This window comes from Sarcophilus harrisii, chromosome 3, assembly GCF_902635505.1.
Source record: "Sarcophilus harrisii chromosome 3, mSarHar1.11, whole genome shotgun sequence".
NCBI lineage: Eukaryota > Metazoa > Chordata > Mammalia > Dasyuromorphia > Dasyuridae > Sarcophilus > Sarcophilus harrisii.
In genome coordinates, this window is record NC_045428.1 from 73,505,400 (window position 1) to 73,526,845 (window position 21,446).

General features: G+C 33.2%; 1 protein-coding gene across 37 annotated transcripts in view; it reads right to left on the bottom strand.

Moving 5' to 3' along the window:
- MAP2 (microtubule associated protein 2) overlaps window positions 1–21,446 on the bottom strand; it is a 356,866-nt gene that overhangs the window by 94,727 nt on the left and 240,693 nt on the right. The window lies entirely within an intron of this gene.

The following is a 21,446-nucleotide window of genomic DNA, read 5'->3' on the forward strand; positions in this document are numbered from 1 at the left end:
ATAACTTAGCTTTATTAGACATTTTAAGTATTCAGACAAAAGAATGATTGCAATTCAATTCTGTGTACGTAGGGTTTGTAAGGGATAGATGATAAAAAAATGAAATGCTAGAGTGTGAAAATTGCTATAGCTTTTAGTACTATATCTTCCAGTATACTACAATCTGAAAGTTTTCTTTAGAAAACAATTTCAGTTCATCTTAACTTTGGATTTGTGTGTGTGTGTTTATGTGTGATTTCATCAATACTTTTATAATGAAAATAAATAAAAATAGATTTAACTCTATGAAAAGTATTTTGTAACCAATCTTACTGAAAGTCATCAGAGACTGTGATATAATCTTGTTAACATTCTATAACTTGTTGTACAGTTTAGGATTAGCAAGGGTTTTAAAATGTCATTGGGTTCCATTCTCTATCTTCAAAGAGGCAGTACTAACTATGCAAAATTCAAAGCCAGGATTCAATGATTAAAAAGAAACAGTGCTTAACTTTCGAATACAATAGACTTTAATAAAGGAGATACAAAAATATATACAAATATGAAGAAGAATGTACCAGAGAATATACCAAACACATTCTTATGAACAGTCTAAAGAATCAGAGACAGTTTCTAGTATTATTACACAGAACTAACACTTAGAAAGGCTAAATGATTTGCCAAAGATCACCCAAAAATATGTAGTTAACTAGAATATGAAAGCAGATATCATGTCTCCAGTGATTTTTCCATGTTCAAAATATTAACATCCTATTTTTATTTATTTTTTTTATTCAGTTAACACCATCCATCCAACCAATTAGTTGTCATATGTTAATTCTGTTATGGCAGTTTCTTCTGTTTCCTCCTCTTCTCTCACCATTTCAGACTCTCAAAATCTCTTTTTAAGAATACTTTAATAGTCTCCTGACTGGTTTTACTGCCTCTGATTTTTTCCCTCTTCAATTTATCTTTTACATTGATGCCCGATGCATCATTTCAATATCAATTCCCTGATTGCAAACCTTAGTGGATCTCTATGACCAACCAAGCAATATAAACTTATTCTAGAATTCAAGACCTTGCACAATCTGGCTCCATCCTACCTATTCCAAAATACTCCTCTTCAAAAAGGTAACATTCCAGCCAAATTGCATTAATCACATTTTCTTTTTTTGATTTTGCCTTTTGGTTAAACCTTTCCTCATATCTGAAAAGACCCTACCCTTCCTATATGCTTGAATAAATACTTCCTTTTCTTCAAAACCCACAGTACAGGTGTCCGTGACCACCATAAAACCTTTATTGATTTTAGATGTAAATGATCTATTTGTCCTCAACTTTCTCATAGAAGTCTCTTTTGTACTTATCTCATTCTTGTGACATTATAGATAGCTATTCATATACATATATACACTCACATCCACATCCCTCCTATTAGATTATAAGCTTCTTGAGGACAGTACTAAGTTTTATTTTATTATTATAGTTAATTTCTTGATAAAGATCCCTGCACATGGTAGATGCCTAATACATGATTGTTGAATTGAATTGAATGGTGTTTGTATATTAAATTTAAATCGGCAGATTCAAAGGTCATGAAAAGATTGATTTCTCTTTGAAAAGTCCTGAACTTGCAATGTGACAGTCATGTCACCAGGTGGCAGTAGTGCCTCAGTTGGGCACTTTTCCTTTCAATTCAATTCAAATTCTATCAGATTCTAAAAATATTTATTAAACTTTCAAAAATATAAAGAAGAAAATATTATTTCCAAAAAGGGATATAAAGTAAGTGTCATGGAGGAATTGATATAAAGCTGGAATTTAACGGATGGTCAAGGTTTTTAGCTGTCCAAAGTGTATAATAAAGGAGTTCCAGAATTACAGGATGCATAGTAGAGTTTGGGTGGCATCTAAAGCATATAGTGGTCAATAATATGAAACACAATGGAATAGATTGAGTTGTACCAGTTGCAAAAAACACTGCAGTCAGGTTTAAGGAGCTGAAACTTTGGCAGATAATGCAGAATGATTGAAAGTTTTTTTTTTTTTTTTTTTTTAAACAAAGAAAAGAACCAAATCAGAAGCTAAGATATAAGAAACATTCATTGATATTCATAGATATTTATAGGAGATGGAGATGACAACAAATTTTCCCCTTTATAATCTGATGCTTAAATATTTATTAAAGTAGATGATCTTAATACTTCTAAACTATGTATTTAAAAATCAAAGAATCTCACAACATTTTAGTAAAGAGACCTCAAGAGCAATAAGTTCATTCTGTATCCGAATAAGACTTCTCTCTGCAACATACCAGACATGTGGTCATACTGCTTTTGATTGATGAGATAGAAGAGACAGAGAAACCCATTATACCAACTCTTGGAAGCAGTTCATTATGCATTGGAACAGCTCTAATGGTAGGGGTATTGCACTGAGCCTAAATTTACGCCTTTGTAACTTCTACACATAGTTCCTGCTTCTTCCTTCTGGGTCCAAGAAAAAAAAAACCTAATCTAATTTCACTTCTATATGATAGTTTTAAAAAATATTCACAGTTAAATAGAGGGGGCTAAATATTACCCCTAATTTTTTCTCTTTTCCAAGCAAAATAATTCCAATTATTTTTCCATATTATACCTAAAATTTGATGACTTAAAATTGAGCACAGCACACTAGATGGGTCTTTCTGGATAGGTAACAATGGAAAATATCACCTGTTTACTTCTTGGGCACCATGCTATCTCTCTCAGTGTAATCCAAGAATTCTTGATTGGCATATTAAACAATTGATTCATATTAAGCTTTTAGGGCAACTTATGAAATCCAAATCATTTTTTCAGATGAATTGCTATCTAGCTACATTTATCATATTATACTCATGAAATTGCTATATAGCCACATACCAAATTATTAGGTTATTAAAATTCTGATTTATTTTTCAGATAAATCATAATCTAGTCATACTTCCCCATCGCATATTCATGAAATTAATTTTCGAACCATAATACAATATTTTATATTTATCATTATTTTATTTTATTAAATAATTATATTAGGTTCAACCTAATGTTGCAACTTGCCAATATCTTTGTGTTCATCACTGTGTCCTTTAGTATGTTACCTATCTCTCTGAATTTTGGGTCATCTTCAAGTTTTCTAAATGCAGCAGCCATGCCTTTATTCAAGACACAGATATAAATAGGAAACAGGAAAGAGCCAAACAATGATAAAGGGGCAGTCCATTTGAGAGCTCTTTAAGAGAAGACACTGAAACATTAATGACCATTCTTTGACTACTGACATTCAAACAATTAAAAGTTTAACAGTAATTAAAACTACAAACATCCATTCATTATTTTAATTAAAAATATTATTGCAAAGAAAATTGTACATTAGTGAATTTTGGGATAACATATTTAAGAAATGCCAACATTTGAAGCATTTGAAGGAATAATAATTGTACGATCGTTTAATTTAATAAAAAAACTTTATTAAATGCCTTTCTAAAATTTAGAGAAACTCAGTGCAGAAGTGTCTGTGATGCCATAATAAGAATTGATCCATAGCTTATCAATTGGTAAAAATCATTTGCTTACTATGGGTTCTGGTCTGTTAATTGAGTAGGACATGGAATGCATTTATTTATTGGCAGTTTTGAACTTACAAACACTAGAGAATCAAGGCACTATCTAGACATTTATATATCAAGTCCATTTTCTCAGAGTTGAATTCTCTTTTTTATTTCTTATTCCTAATTCTCACTGTCAAAAACTAAAAATATCCATTCATTATTTTAATAAAAAATATCATTGCAAAGAAAATTGTGGATTTGGGGATAGTGCATTTGAGAAATACTAACAATTGAAGCATTTGAAGGGATAGCGTTTTTCTACCTATGCTTTGAAATGTTCTTCTTTTCTACATCCTTTCTACAACTTCAAGGACTAAGGAAGGATAGAGAATTAGAAATCCCTTTGTGTATGCTTGAAAAGAACTTTTCTCTAAGAAGAATGAGAACATTTAATGCCACAAATGAAAAAATTCTTAGGGATCATCCAACCTTAAAGGCAATACTTAAGTGAGGTAAATAGTGTGCTTCTGATATGTGCAAATATACATTCAGTTCATTCAATAAGCATTTCATATGTCTTATGTGATAGGCATTGGGCTAAATGCTGGGGACATAGTAAAAATACAAATTAGTTTCAAATAAAGAGAAGGGTGGAAATAATAATTAAACCAATTTCCTTTTTTTGAGAGCATCCATTTTTACAATGTATATTAGGAATGTCATATATGTTATTCCTTTTCAAGTTTTCTCTATTTGGTTAAAAAGAGACTATATAATAGTATTGCTGATTGCTAGTAAGGGCAGTTTCAACGGCAATAAGAGTTATTCTATTATAGCAACAAAAGAGAGAAAGGGGCAGAGAAGAGAAAGTAAGAAAAAGAGGAAGGAAAGGAGAGAGGAAATGATAAGACACAGAGAGATGAACAGGCAATTTGAAAAGTCAAAAGATTGGAGGACATCCTCCAAAGATAAATCATGAACAAAACTTACAAAAATATTCCTGTGAGATTTTAATAAAAGTCCTCTAAATTTGGGGCTTTTGCTTAATAATGGAAATGGAAGAAAGCATAGTTATGATTTAAAAGCAGTCATTGGAACCCAAATTGTTATACTGATTCTCTATATCTTTTTACTTAAGAGAAATGAAACAGTTTAATTTAAAAGTCAGCTTTCCACAGTGTCACAGTTTGTTCTGTGTATCATGTAAATGGAAAATTGCTTAAATAAATGTATGTTTTGCTCCTTTTGCTTTGTAATTATATCTTTATAGTTTTTCCATATTCATCATTAGCACTGTAATTATTGAGAATTTTTCTTTTGCATTCCTTTTAACAACTGAAGAATACGAGGAAAATATTTTAAAATAGCTTAAGTTTCAACTCTCCTCAGACCCTAGACCGGCCATCTAGACTACATCTATGATATATGCCAACTGTCTGAATCTTCCTAGTTTTATATTTTGAGATCAGGGAAGGTGTCATATACCTATGGTCAACATATTGGCTGAACCAAAATCAGTTTTCATCCAGAACTGTAAAGGAACTCAAAGATGATTATTTCAATTTCTTCATTTCGCATGAGGACTCACTGAAGTTAAGTGACTTGCCTAAAGTGGCAGGGTTAACTCTTGAACTTAGGTCCTCTGACTCTAAATTTTGTACTCTTCCCACTGTATCATAGTGGGTCTCTACATAATCCTCTTCCTTGTTGCTGTTGTCGTCACCATCACCATCATCATCATCATGACCATCACCACCATCACCACCACCACCAAAATTATCACTATTACCATCACCATTATCCTTGATATTTTACTATATGGAGCTGCTGCCTAGCATGTATTAGCTCTCCCATCATTTACTACTGGCTATCTACTCACCTCCAGATTAATTTATTTTCTGAAATTGGCTGTGGCTTTGGAAATTTGGCCATAGCACCTACAAATAGTTCATGTGATTTTTTTGCTGGTGCTTAAGATGCATTTTACAATTACTTGAGTAGATTTATCAATCACTATTTGTTAAGCACCCACTATGTGCCAAGTACTATACTAAGAGTTAAATAGTCTCATTTTAAAAGAAGTAGTGTCCTTGAAAAGGGAATAGGTTTGATTATTATTGCCATCCTTTCCTCCAATTGAAGATGAATAAGACAGTTATTTCAACATATCAGTTTTCAGGTAGGAATGAGAAGCAGTTGAAAAATGTGCACCTGATTATTGACAATGGATATATCAGAGGCTTGCTTCTTTCCATGGAAACTATGCTGCCTTTCATTCTTCCTTTATCCATTCCCCTTCTCTTAAAATACACACACACACACACACACACACACACACACACACACAATAAATCAAATAAGTCATACTTAGGAATTATATTTAACTCCTGTATTCATTTCATCCCCCAAATTAATATAGAATGTCATTGAGTTTCACTGTTGGGAAAATAAGAAAAATGTGAATACTAAATGGAGAAATTATGGAGAAATTAACAACCAAGTTAGAACATTGAAGATTTCTATGGTATTGCTTTAGTATCAAATTTCTGTTATTATTTGTTAACTTTTTTGTTTCTGATGATACAGTCTCTCCATTAAAATTCTACTTTGAAGCCAAATGAGAATAATGGGCTATGATTCTGGCTTTTCTAAGGCTACCAGTGAAGCATAAGCCATGGTAGGACATTCTCCTCTGTTTCTAGGTAGTATCAACAAAATGAAAAAAAAAAAACTTCTAGTACAATTTGATCAATGAATCTGATATCTATTGTTTGAGGATCAGTCTGATTAAGTCCAGAGAAGTTTATTATTAACTTGGCCATAAATTGATGAATTTTTCATCCACAAAAATTCTTCAAGATAGTTTATCAGGTTGGAGAGATTTTATTTGTCATTGGATTGCATATGACCAAACAATGAAGTAATGGATCCCTAAATATTGAAGCAAAAGTGATCATTTTAAACACAAATCAAGCTAGACTCATGGAGCTAAGCTGTTCCGGAATGCTTATTTGAGTCAGATCCCTCAAAGATCAACAGAGTAACAAACCTGCTGCTCAATCTTGCCAAAGAGCTTTACTCTAGACCAAGAATCTCAAAGATCTTATCAAAAAGGTTACCACCCACAAAAATCTACATGGTTCCCCATATACTACTTTGAAGGAAAAAATGATGAAAGAACTTAAACAAAATTAGGTTATAAATTTACATTCTTTTTTGCATATTTCCATATGAGTTATGTTGGGAGAGAAAAATCAGAACAAAAGGGAAAAACCCATAAAAATTTTAAAAAGAGGTCAAAATAGTATGCACTGACCAATTCAGTTTCTATAAGTCTCTCGCCAGAGGCAATTGGCATTTTCCATCCAAAGTCAAAAGACCATTTTAATATACTTCTAGGATTTAATCTTTGGCATACAGAAAGTGTATACAATTGACTTGTCTGTTTTGTGATTGTTAGAAAAACATACCCTCAATATGACCAAAGCAGCACTTTAATTTGTGAAAATAAAAGTCTGTGCAATTACCAGTCATCATTCCTTTCATACTATTGAAGACTTTAGCTTTATAATTTGAGATCTACACCTCTCAGTTTCTCTCTCTCTCAGATATATACATTTATTGTATAGGCATATTGTTGCTGTTGAATCGTGTACAAAATACTCTAAAATTAAAGCAGCTAGATTTCCATAATTGAAAAATAGTGTTCCAGAAAGACATAAAGTAATTTAACCAATTAAGTATAAAGTAAATTTAAGAATGACTGAATTAGTTAAATTCCATAGTCTCATTCAAGACTTATAATAAGAGGACATAGGTAAAAATTCTGGCTCTTGTCATTTCCACTGGCAAACTCAATTCACCCATTTGAGTCTCAGTTTTCTTATCTTTAAAATGAGAAGAATGGGCTAGATATCTAAGGGATTAAAGTCCCTTTAAATTATAAATCTAAATCTATGATCCTTCAGTTAATTTCCCCCAAATCCAATGTGTACAATTATTTCTAACATTTTATTTTTAGTTATGTTTCTTTTGAGATAATTACATAATATTGTAGAATCATTCACATGATATTTCTGATGACAATGTTATCTACACATATGCATGTATTCAGTACATTGATAAGTATATATGCAATATTTTCCATATTGAATGTACATCAAAACTTGCCTAATTTTTGAGAACTTTTTAAATGCATATATTTCTATGTATGATTTCTAATGGCATATATATGATTTTTACTAGTATAAAATATATTATTTAGCTTTTTAAAAAAAAGTCAGTTTTCATTGTATTTTTCTAATTTCCTGTTTGTGCTGTCACTATGATCAAAGGCTTAACATGCTGGAAGAGCCTTTACATATATTTAGTATAACTCACACATTTTACATAGAAGAAACTAAAACCTAGAGAAGTTATATTTTGCCTAAATTCATAAAGCAAGTAAATAAATGTGATCTGAGATTAGACCCAAATCTATTTTACTCAAAATCATTTCACTGTATATGTACATCTCAAAAATAAGACAAGGATCTCCAAATGACTTACTATACCCAAAGTAATCAAACAGCATGCTTCTGTAGACTCACTTTAAGGATTGACACTTACTTTGGCAAGGTATATTAAAAACAGATGGGTTCTTACCTGGAAATGTATAATCTATTAAGAGAGTTAGACTATTATGGTACTATAATCTGAAGAGAGAAAATCCCATCTTTTCTATTGTCAGTGAATAAGAAATAGATAAGCTTGTTTCTCAACTTTAGAATTTCACTTAAAAAATAATTCCCTTGGCATTGTATCCTAAGGACTGGAAGCCACAAGGAAATGAAGCACAGCTGTCACATTCCTTCCAAAAAAATTTATAAAGGGGAGAAATGAAATGCTTATGGCAAACAACCCCAAAGTGATCCGAACTGGCATTTCTACTGTCTTTTGGTTTTCTTGCTTAATCTTAATTCTCATTGCCTTAGTGAAGATGATGGGTCCATTACATCACAGAAATTACCTACTTAGTCTTTTTTATTTACCTGAAGATTGTTAGTACAATCTGGCATGTCCTTTCCTTCTACAACCCTGAGCTTAATGTATGAACAACGCTCACAAAAGCAAAATATACACTACTGAAGTATCACAATAATGTTCAAAACAACCCAAGAAGAGGGGAATTCTGTAATATGATTTAAAAACTCTTGAATTGAGAAAAAGTTTTAAGATCATTACTATAGAGCAGATATAATACATAAATAAGTAAATATACAATTATTATGATGCATGCTCTAAAACTATTTACTGATGGGGGAGTACAATCAAAAAAGTTTGAAGATCATTACTATACAGCAGCAGTTTTCAAATTGTGCTCTCAAAATATTAGGTTTTCCCAGAAATTCTTCCAGGAGCTTTGTGAGATCAGAGAAACTTTTCATAATAATACTAAGATGTTTTCATTTCTCCTAAGATTAATATTGATAAGTGAAATTGATTGATTGATCAATTGATAATTGACAATATTTATCAATATTATCCACAGAAAATTGTTTTGGGAGAGGGAGTTTTTCAATAATTTTAAAGAATATAAAAAGGCAGGTGTCCCAAGACCAAAAGGTTTGAGAATGGTTGCTAAAAACAAAAAGAAAAAAAGGCTGATGTAATAATTCATCTGGATCACTTGGCAATTTTGAAACAAACAAATAAATAGTTATTTTATGCTTATTATGAAGTTTAGTGATCCATGCAGTAAGCCTCAGAACAGTAGAAGGAAAGACAGGTACCAGTTTTCAGATTCTCTCTATAGTAAAGCAAGATTAATCACACCATAGCCTTGGGAAATCACCACCATCACAACAAGTACAATGCAGCAGAGATGATAGATAATAGAACACCTACTAGGTCTCTGAATGTTATTCTCATGGGTATAAAAATGTGTTATAGATTGGAATTAGAGTAAGATGGTTCTTTCTCTACAAACATTTTCTGCTTCATTTAGGATACTTAGATGTTCAGAAGTACCTCCTAAGATGCAAGTACTAAGGACTTATGCCAGAAGGGCACTTAACAAATCTCAAGCTCTGTACCATTTTCTCCTCTTAATTCATCTACCCCCTCCAATTCCCTGGGATAGAAGGTAGAAAAGAAGTCCTTAGATGGTACAAAGAGAGAAGGGTTTCTTGAATGTTTTTATGGGATGTTTAAAGCCCCCCAAAGGAGCAATGGAATTACCTAATTGTTGTATTTAATAAATTGCTAATTAAATGATCTGTCTGAAAATGGCATTAGAAAAAGGCATTTGTCTTAAAAGTTCACATGAACATACAGCTCAGCTTTTTGTTTTACTATTAAACTCCAGAAACGAGAAATATCTAAGCTCCTCATCCATCAACAAATAGCGTTTCATGATGTACAATATATCTAAAAAAGAAAACTTAGAATGATAAAATATTATAAAATCCAAAGAAGCTAGTTGTCAAACATCTATGACTCCATGTTTATAATAAATTTGGTATAGAAAATTAATATGTTTCTAGAAAATGTTCTTCTCAGCAATGGAAGCTAATGGACCATTTCTACTCTCTCATAACATTGACCCTAAAGTATGTTTTCCAATACTAAGGGTTCTAAGCAGAGCATAGAAACTGGAGTCTCAATGTCCTGTGGCTTCACAGCCAATGAGGAATATCAAGGAAAGCCATGGGTTATGGTTGTATACATGTGTGCAATATTGCTACTGTAAGAACCTTCAGTGATATCTTATTAATTTTCATATGCTTCATAAATGAAGTCAAAGGTAACTATTTTACTTTGTAATTAGTCAAATTATATTTGGCTCTTGGGATTCTTAGTTCTTAGAAGTTCAAAATCATACAGATGTTAAGTACATAGTAGGCTCTCAAACAATTACTTTTACTGGACTGACAATGGTCCTGACTGTCTATTTTAAACAAAAATTATGATAAAATAAATAAAAATGCAAACTTCCTACTTTTACTGATGCCAAAAGAAAGTAAAATATTTGAGTTGCGAATGTTTTGTGCTCCCAATATTGTTTTCCAAAGAATAACTGAAAGCTGAAATTATCCAAATAAATTGATTAAAATGTCCATACTCTTTGATCCAAAAATCCCAAGAAAATTAAAGATAAGAGTTTTCCATTTATAGCAAACATTCCTAACTAGTTTTGGAGGCAGTAATAAATTGGAAGGAAAGTAGATGCCCATTCATTGAGGAGTGACTAAACAAGTTGTGGAATATAATATATTATTACTCTGCCAAATAAAATGATGAATATAAAGAATTCAGAGAATCATGGGAAGATTTCCATAAATGAAGTCAGAGGAAGGTAAATAAAGCCAGGGAAAAAAGTATATATGACTAATTATACTAAAACAATTTTTAAGAGCAAAAGCAAAGACTAAATATACTTGTCATGATCAAGGTTAATTCCAGAGAAAAGATGAGAAAACTTACCTCATTTGAGATATTTGTTAAGCACTTTTCAAAACTGAAAGTGCCATATTAACTGCTACTTATTATTATTGTTGTGATTTGTTAAATGAAGAAAGGACTATTGAACTGTGATTTCAGACTAGTAGCTCCTGAATTGTTTCCATTATTAAATGAGTGAGTAGGAGATATGGGGTCTGAGCAACATTAATCCTTAAAGTGGTACCATAAGGTCTAATTTAAGAATCCTTTATCTAAAATATGAGTTCTTAAATTTAGGGTTCTTGAACTGTTTTTTCAATCTGATAACTGTAGTTCAATATAATTGTATTCCTTTGTAATCCTATGTATTTTATTATATATGTTTTAAAACATCCTTTAGAGCAAAAGTCTATAACACACAAAAGGCTAAGAATCTCTGTACTAGACGAAAGGCAGAAAACCTTTTTTAACTTATTTGGACAATGAGACCACTTACCTTATGTGTGTTATGCACAGATACAACAGAAAGTGTTAGAGGTACTCTGTGCTTGCAGGAAAGCCAAAGACTGGAGTCAGGTGAAACACTGAAATGATTTAGTAATGAGAAATTCATTTGAAAAGTTTAATGGTGAGAAGGATTTTCATGACATTTCTTTAAAAGATGTCATGGATCTCAATTGCTTCAAAAAGTGAGCTCCATAGTATTTTAAATGACAATGTTGTGACAAGGAACAATGTTTTCGTACATTCTGTGGGATTTTATTGTACCAATCATTACAATCTTAGAATATTTTAGTGCTGTTATCTTAGATGTTAGAGCAATCTTTGAATACTGTAATGCACATAGGCCTTCCATATCAGGTTAGCATTAATTAAAAGAAACACATAATCTGAAACTTATTACTCACTCCATACATATTTTAGCTGAATATTTTGGATTATTTTTATCATTAGCCTTATAATTAAAATTAATCAAGACTAGAGTCTTACTGATACAAATGAAGATTTTAAAAAATAATTTCTATAAAGTTCAACTTACATGCAGTTAAAAATATCTGTGCTTATAAGATGGAAGAGAAGAAAATAGCAGTTTTTAAGAAAAAAAGTGTTCAGATCAAACAGAAGTGGTAGATGACAAGTACGTTTTTAGGAAGTTTTTTCTTGATGTCTGCACATAAATTTATCTCTTTGTAACTTATGTCCAGTGATCCTAGTTCTGGGGTCAAGAGGAATAAATCCAATTCCTCTTTCACTTGAGGACTATACAAACTAATACTTAAATATGTTTATCACTTGTATTCTCTCTTAACCAGCATAAACATCTCAAATGTTTTCAATCAATTCTCATATGGAATCTTCATTATCTTGTCTGCCCTCCTCTTGAAGATACTCTCTCATAACACTGCCCCTAAAGTATGTTTTCTAGTACTAAGGGTTCTGAGAAGAGGACAGTATTTTGGCAATGCTTATGATGTCACATGCCTATGAACCATGTAACTTGGAAGTCTGAAGCTGATAAATCTCTTCAGCTCAGGAGTTGTGAGCTCCATTTGAGCTCATTGAACATAAGTCCATTGAGTATCTGAACTATATTTGGCATTAATGAAAAAATATTTGTAAAATGTTTACTACAGTGCCTATCCCATAATAAATACTATGCAATTGCTAGCTATATCATTATCATTTTTATTCATTCATTCAACAAACAAATGCAGAGTAGCTTTAAGCCTAGTACGTGCTTTAGGTTTAGACTTATAGACCCATATTAATTACATATTAACTGGACTAGTAGAGTAGCACTGAAATATTGCTTCCAGATAGTTTTTGCACATTTTCTACTAGTTGGTTGGATTTTCCAAAACTTTGAACAAAAATTAGATGCTAATTTTAGTTACTATTAGTAGCTATTAATGTTTTTTGGTTTTTTTCCCATGGGGAAAGATAGAATCTTACCTTTTCTTCCCTCCACTCCCTGATGCATAAAGCAGAAGATCTTTCTTGCTTCCAGTTAGGGAAAGTGATCTTTGCTGACATTTGACTTGTCCTATTGTTGCTCAGAATTGTGACTCAGAAGGCCATTAATGAGTTGAAATGAAACTTGTTCACCATGCCAAATGAGTTGGATGGAAAAGAGAGCGTGCAGAATTCTTATCAGTTAGGATTCCCTCACAATTTAGGCCCGATCCAACTGGGGCAGTAATCATGTACCTCTCATCTTATTCCTTTGAACAGAAATGCCTTTGTGCATTTCTAAATGAGTTTTGGAAATTAGGTCTATTTTTATGACTTGCTATTTTTTTTTCTGCTAGACCTTTTGATGTGACACAAAGTTTGTGGAATGCTCCAGGCATGAAACATATACAATTATTATATATTTAGTGAAAGCAAAGCAGCGGCTCAAAAAATTGAAGTATACAAACCCAGCTAATTCTACAAAAGGAAAATGGTTTGATCTTATTTTCAACCACAGAGTACTAAATATTTAACTAAAAAATAGGACAGAACAAAATTATGTGTACATGGGCATGTGTTTTTACTCTCTGAGTTTCTGCCTTATTCATGATGGGATTATGGACAAATTTATATCTGGTTGCACTTTCATGTTACCATCCAAAATGTGGTTTATTTTTCTTTTTTTTTTTTTTTTTGTTTTGTTTTTAACAATCAATCTGAACTTGGTGAATCAAATGGATACTTTGGCAGTACATTGTAAGAGTTTAACAAATGTTTTTTGACTGATTGCTTGACACTTGGTAGACAACCTTAATTTCCCCCCAAAACCCATATCCACAGTAGGGTTTAAAACACTTGTTGATTGATTCAAAAATGGGTATCTTTGTACATCGGTTATCATTGGCAGTGAGGACAGAAAAAAAAGAGCAGATAAAAACGTGATTCAAGAACTAAAAATAAATGAATTAAAACCCCCACATCCCATGATTAAAAATGAGATTTGTCTTTTTGAAAAGATATTGGTTTAAAAGACATTCAGTAAAAAAATTAATTGAAATTATATTTTAAGTTATTTACAACCTGTTATTAATTTTGTTAGGTCCTGTTTTCAAGTTAGATCTTGACATAAATCAATCAAGTCTCTTAAACTCTCAGTAGCCTAGGCAATTCTCTAAGACAGAAACTTCCAGAACTTGTTCAGATCCCTACATTGGGATTTCCCATACTGATAAAATCACTCTTCAGGCAAAAATAAAATAGAAAAATTTTGGAATTTGGAATTATTGGAATTGAAATTCAAATTGCATTTTGAAACTTTGGTTTTAATATGCCAAAACTTAAATCATCTATTTTTCAGAACTTAGGGAGGCCTAATCTACAAATAGTCATTTTCTACAGAAGGGTCATAAGCCAAATACACTAAAGAATATCATCAGAAGAAGATCATAGGAAGACAGACTAGGATTGAGAAGGAACCTTAGATATTATCTAGTCCAGCACCTTCATTGGAGATGTGTGGATGCTCAGGAGGTAAAAAATGAATAGTCTCAACATAGCTAGAACAATATCCTTATTAACCTCTGGTGTCACACAATTTAGGCATTTGTCATGAAAAGTAATAAAACTCTCTCTGGGACTTGAATCTAAAAATCTAAGCTGAGTTTCCTTAATGAAACTTTTTGGTGGCCTCTGATGGCTCCATGTCACTTAAGGCCCTAAAATGGTCCACTTATGAAAAGTCAGACTAGTTACTTCTGAGTCACCACATTCTGCTCCTGAGACACATTTCCAGGAGGAGGTGAGGGGAACCTTGTCTATCCAAGTTAAGGATCCTTGTTTAATGAAATACCTGCTCTGTGCTATAGCTAAGTAATCCTCCTTGTATTAATTTTTGAATGACCTTCCAACCAAATATTAACTAATAAGAGGGCAGACTTGAGTCAAGCCTTTCCATTACACCAAGATAATAAAGTCAGTAAGTAGTAGGCTTAGGCTTAGGCCTGGGGTTGAAACTGCCTCACAATTTATAAACAGAAATAAATTTATTCATTTAATTTTGAATGCAAAAAATATCTCACAGGAAATCTGTCCTTATGCTGAGATGTTTAGGACAAGTACTGGAGTTCAGCCTCAGATCTAGAAAAAGTCGAAAGAAGCACATGATTTTGTTTAACAAGACACTGTAGGTAGGGCCTCAGCCATAGCTTCTGAAATGTTTGCGCTTGACTTTTTTTTTTTTTCCCTTTCCTTTCTGGGAAGAGGCAACAAGATAGTAGTTTCTTGGCCCTAGTCCTTGTGTCTTTTTCCCTTCCTAGTCGGTGATAGTAGAATAGTCTCTGGATTGTGTTCTGGGGCTTTTTTCCTTCTTGGAAGCTAAGAAAGAGTAGCACACTCCAACCTTGGTCTGTCCTAGCTCTGTTTTAAGCCAGAGTTGAGCCAAGGGGCAGAAACTTAACTTTGTGGACTCATTCTCTCTCTTCATAAGTAGGGAAACAGATATGTGGTCTGATTTTCAGGCCAGCTGCCTAGGCCCAGGAGAGATATTCTAAACCAATCCCATCCTATTTCTAGGAATAATTATATGCTTCAATTAAAAAATACATTATATATATATATACATATATATATGTAAATAAAGAGTTGTCTATTTCAATATATGGGAGTAATTTTTGACAGATTTATATTTGATTTAGAGTTAATATTTCCTGTTATAGTCAACATGCTTAATCATTCCTATTGCATCTCTATGGCTCTAAATTCACAAGTATTATGGGTATTGTATTGTTTTTCTTTTCAGTGGCTGAGGGAGGGGTTTTAGGAAGAGAATTTTAAACTGAAAAATTCAAAACAAATGTAAAAAAAATTAAATGCACTATCTTCCAGCAAAACTATGTCTTTGTTTTGTAAGATCATCTTTGTAAGTGCTCTACAAAGAATTAGGACCCCAAGAGGCTTAATGGCTGATGAGAACAAGAGGTTCTCTTATTCTAGTCTGGAGGCAGGAAAAGTTGTTAAAGAACCAACTGGAAGTTCAGCAACAATATCAAGGTAAATAACACCAGAAATGTTATAGAGCAGTACATGCTTCATTAATAAATAAGGATGGAGAGTAAATGTGTTCAGAGTGAGAACTATCAATTTACTTTGGACTACAGGGACACAAAATGTGTTAGAAAAGGAATCGCTTGAGTGGATTATGATTTGGGTAGGCAAGAGGTAAGTGAATAGAGTGTGCAAAGTGAGGGTAACAGTGGGATCAAAAGCCAAGAGGAGAAAAAACATAAATAATAAGTTCATATGAATGACAACTCTAGACATTTCACATTATCAATTGGATGAAGTTTAAACTAGAATCCAGGTCTCCCAACTTAATTCTAGTAATATTATGTTTAAATCAGGGACAACTCTAGGGAAGATTCTAAAACAGGCAAAATCTCTGGTTTCTCACATCCATTTCTCTCACCTCATTCCTACCCTTCAACCCTCTGTCTTTTCTTCTCTTGACATTTGAGATCTGCTACTTCACTAACAATTTAATATAAATCACTTTAGAGAATCATAGAATATTAGATTAAAAGTCCATCAATTAAACAAAGCCCAATATAGAGGAAATGGCCTGTTTAGAGTCACACAGCTAGTTCTAGTAACAAAGAATCCAGCAAGTATAAAGAGCTCTACTTTCCTTCCTAGAATACAACAATATTTTCTCCCAGGAATTTATGTATTAAAAACATACAATCCAAACAGAAAGTCAAAAGGAATAATTTAAAAAAATTTTAATAACAATTTCAAAATACATGCAAAGTAATCCAATATAAATTAAACATGTACGATTTTTCTAAAACCATTTTCATATTTTGCACCAGAAAAATCAGATCAAAAAAGAAAAAAATGAGAAAAAAAGCAAGGAAACAGCAACAAAAAGGGTGAAATCACTATATTGTGATGCACATTCAGTTCCCATAGGTGTCTTGGATGTAAATGGTTTTCTCCATCACAAGTCTATTGGAAATGGCCTGAATTACCTCATTGCTGAAAAGAGCCAAGTCCATCAGAGCTGATATCCTATTATTGCTGTGTACTATGTTCTCTTGGTTCTACTCCCAGGAATACATTTTTAAGTGGAATTAAAGGCCTTTGGGACACCCTGAGACAATCCCATGTAAGCTGTTATCCTATGTTGACTGCGTAAGATTGTTTCTTGCTGCCAGCTAGACCAGAGCTATAGGGATTAAAAATTCTAAGGAAATTCAGGGATATGGTTTCACATTAATTCAGCATTTTCCCTCAAATAGTACATTGTCTCCCCCCTTTCTGGGCTTCTATCTTCTCATCCCTCATGTTATAGCTGTCAGTACCAACTTCCACATTGTTAGCTCATTCTGTGTCTGACTGTGAGCCAGAAGTCTAGGTCACTGGCACAATGAAGAAAGAAACCACGCTTCATTTGGGGCTTGCAAGGACATATGAGCAATTTTACATCATAAAATAAAGATAAGAACAGATTATAGAAACATGAAACTGAGCAACATAAGGGCTTGCCAAAATAGCTTTTTAGCCGCTTGGGCAGCCAATCTACCTTGTTCTTCATTATATTTGTTTTCTGAGCTCAGGCCCTTGAGCTTAGTAGGTACTTGATACAAGGTACTATAATCCTTACTCCTAATAAACATTAAATGATTGATGGTTTAAACGAGCATTTGCTAAGACACAAGTGATTACTCTCTTTTCAGTATCTAATGAGAAATGAAAAGGCAAGGAAAGACACCCCAATTCTGGGTTTAGAATGATGTTTGACATTTTCAACCACATGAATTTGAGGGGCAGGGATTTCAGACAGACTGACTTGCATTTTCTTGCTAGCTTCCTGGTAAACTAAAAATTGTGATACCCACACCTTCCCTAAGGCAATATAAACCATCTGCCTGATTTGCAAAGGAAACCAAAATTCCTCAGGAAGCTGTAAAATGCTTTTCAGGAATTATCAAAAATGAAAACAGGCTCCATCTTTGTAGAAAACAGAAGCTGCCAAGAACAATCTTAATTAAAAGAAAATGAAGGGGAGCAAAAGAGAGAGAAAAAAGGAGGAAACTAGGGAGAGAAAGAGAAATAAAATTTGGAAATTTCCTGTGTCTGATGAATAATCAAATCTACCAAATTTTTATCAGTCCAATTGTATCAAGAGGGGAGAATTTTGTGGGTTTTTTTTTTGACAGATTAGTATAAAGATTGCCAAAAGTTACAGACTAAAAGACAAGTATCTTTTGGCTTAATTATTTTAATATTTGCCATATTTTATAAACAATTATAGAGTAAAAAGAAAAATTGATACTTGCTAGTATTTATAATGCTTTTAGTTTCTTTATAGAAACCAGTTATCTTCTTTTAACACTCTTACTCCCAGATAATCTATAACTACTTTAATATGTCCTATTTCATCATTCACACATATAAATCTAACAGTATATGTATAATTTATACACTATACATTTTTAATATGCCAAATATCAAGACTTTTCTACAATTTATTTTAGTGGTCCAGATTTTTCTTTACACTGTTTTCTGCTAACCAGAACTTCTTTTTAATCTCCTTATTTTTAAAAAGGAAGTTCTCCTTGGAATTCTTAATTCCCTAAACAAGGTTCCCTCAGATTCTAAACATATGCAAGGCAGAAACACACAAGATGAGAAAACAAAAAAGTCTTCTATACAGTCTCCCCAGGACCAAGCACTTTCTGTATCACAGCAGTGTGCCTTGGAGAAAGATCTCTCAGGTTCTTTTGGCTACCCATTCTTTATTCAAGATTGATCATTACCGGATATTTTGATGGGCTTTGTCCAGCTGGGTTTTAAACGACTGAATCTTGGCACCTAACTCCTCACTGGAGTATTTACTTTGGAGAAGGCAAACTTTTCCTAACAGACAGCACAGATGCCTCAGCAGCAAGTTACTTTCTGTGGGCAACCGAGATCTATGGCATTCAAATAAATAAACAAAAATATTTTAACCCTAAGAGTTTCAGCTTAAAAAAAAATCACTGAATCATCTCAGAAGCCAAGGTATGAAAAGGAGACTTGGAGAAAGGTTAACCATGTTTGTGACTGTCCAGAGATGCCTTTTTTTTTTTTCTTGAGGCAATTAGGATTAAGTGACTTGCCTAGGGTCACACAGCTAGGAAGTATTAAGTGTCTAAGCTCAAATTTGAACTCAGATCCTTTTGACTTCAGGGCTGGTGCTCTATCCACTGTGCCATCTAGTTGCCCCCAGAGATACTTTTTATTACCCAACAAATCCATCCCAGTACATGCTAAAATATTAGATTTACTTTGGAGAAGGCAAACTTTACTTAACAGACAGCACAGAGGCTTCAAAAGCAAGTTACTTTTTTGTGGGCAACCAAAATCTATGGCTTTCAAATAAATAAACAAACAAAAACATTTTAGCCCTAAAGAGTTTCAGCGTTTAACAAATCACTGAATCATCTCAGAAGTCAAGGTATGAAAAGGAGACTTGGAGAAAGGTTAACCACATTTGTGACTGTCCAGAGATACTTTTTGTTACCTAGCAAACCCATTCCAAGTACATGCTGAAATGTTAACTATGTAATATCAATTTACTAGTATAACAGTGGAGCTAGCCCCCTTCCTCTCAGATACTTCTAGAAAAAAGAACAATGTTTTCCTTCCCCCTGTGCGATGCAACACTTTTAATGTGGTCTGATGCCTTGGGAGTTTGATTAAAATACCACCCACTCACAGGCAAAGGAAGAGGGATAGAAAAAGCACTTTTAACCTTTAAAGAAAAGCCAGTGGGAGCTCCCTACTGCAATGCAGCATTTTATAGAGCCCTAAGCATCCTACTGTAATAGGAGGCTGGAACTCTGGCAAGCTTATTTTGCAGACTACTTTATCTGGAAAATGTGTAACTAAGTACGGCCTTCATGCAATGTGTGTTCTACTGTGTGCTCTCCTGGCATCCAGCTGTCCTCCGTACAAACAGACATGCCTAAAGAAAAACCAAATAGGACAGTCACTTTAAGGACTGTCTTAGAACAATTTATGGGTTTACCATGCAACCAAACTCATTTGGGATACTTGCTTATGTATAGAATGTGTGGGAAAATGCTCTTTGTTTAATACTTCTGTTTTCTGATTTTTCTGTTTTATTCTTGAGTGGGCACATGGATCCTTTCAAACTGAGATTATTTCTTGTCACTTTCTGAAAGTGTCACATACTTTTACATGATGACATTTCTAAGATTGCAAAAACTTCAATAAGCTTTGTATTTATTTTTTATTATTAGTTATCATTCATGCTGGTTCAATTCCAGTAGTTTTCTAATCTTACAGGTATATGTATAATCAACATATATCACAGTTTTGCTCTCCCCATTGCCCTCTCCCCAAATCATTATCAATTGACTGATGTGTGTATACTTTAATTATTGGCCCTCAATAAGAAAATAGGACTATTCGGCAATTAGCACACAAAAATTATTATATAACTTGATCACCTTTTAGTTTGATTGGTTATTATCTTGCCCCTTAGCTTACTCTGTTTATATGTCTATTTATATTTAAAATTTGATGGTGGTTCAATTTGGGGTGGGTCAAGATTGGTGGAAAAGGAGAACTTGCAAAAACGGTATAACCTGGAAAGCTTCAACAGGGTTGACTGAAGCAAATATAGATAAATCTCCACAATTCCTTGCCCGCACAGCAGATTCTGACAGCAACAAGAACATTTCGTGGGTGGTTGAGTGGGAGGAGAGAGAGAGAAAACTCATAGGAAGGCACACTTCCTGCTCTACTCTTTCCAAATGGCCAAATGATGAAGCTGAAAGCACTGGTGAGGATGGAAGAACAACGCTGATTCCCTTTCTTATTTCTGTATCTTCCTTTGGCTAATGTAGAAACAGGACTTGCTTCCTGCAGCTTCCATACTATCTATGTTTTGTTCTTTAGATAATTAAGGCCCTTTAAAACAAGCTCCTTAAATAAGTCTCTTTTCTACCTCAAAATCTCTGTGCTCCCATACTGTCTCCTTTTCTGAGGGCTTTCCATCAATGGCTGCTTGAACACTTAGGACAGATATTGCAGTTACAGGTTGAGGCATGGATCCTTTCCAATTTTGAGCTTTTAAAATTTGTGATTCTTTGATTCCCTGGTCACTCTGATGACATTAAATGGAGAAAAATGCTGCCACAATGAAATACTTTAAGAGAGACTTGTTGCCATCATCACAGCCATACTAACAACCATTCAGAGATCCCTCAAGAATTATGAAGTTGTAACAGATTTAGTTTGATTTAAGACATTTTTCTGCCTCTTTGTTTTAGCCCAGTCCAAATGATGGTTCAATTAATTTACCAAGACTTAAATATTAAGATCCACCTGTAGCTTTGAAGTCTTTCCTTATTTTTTATCTGGCCCATATCCCTAATGTTGCTGTATATTTCTAGATTAAGAAGTCATATAGCATAGAGGATACCAGAGACTCAAACACACTCATCAG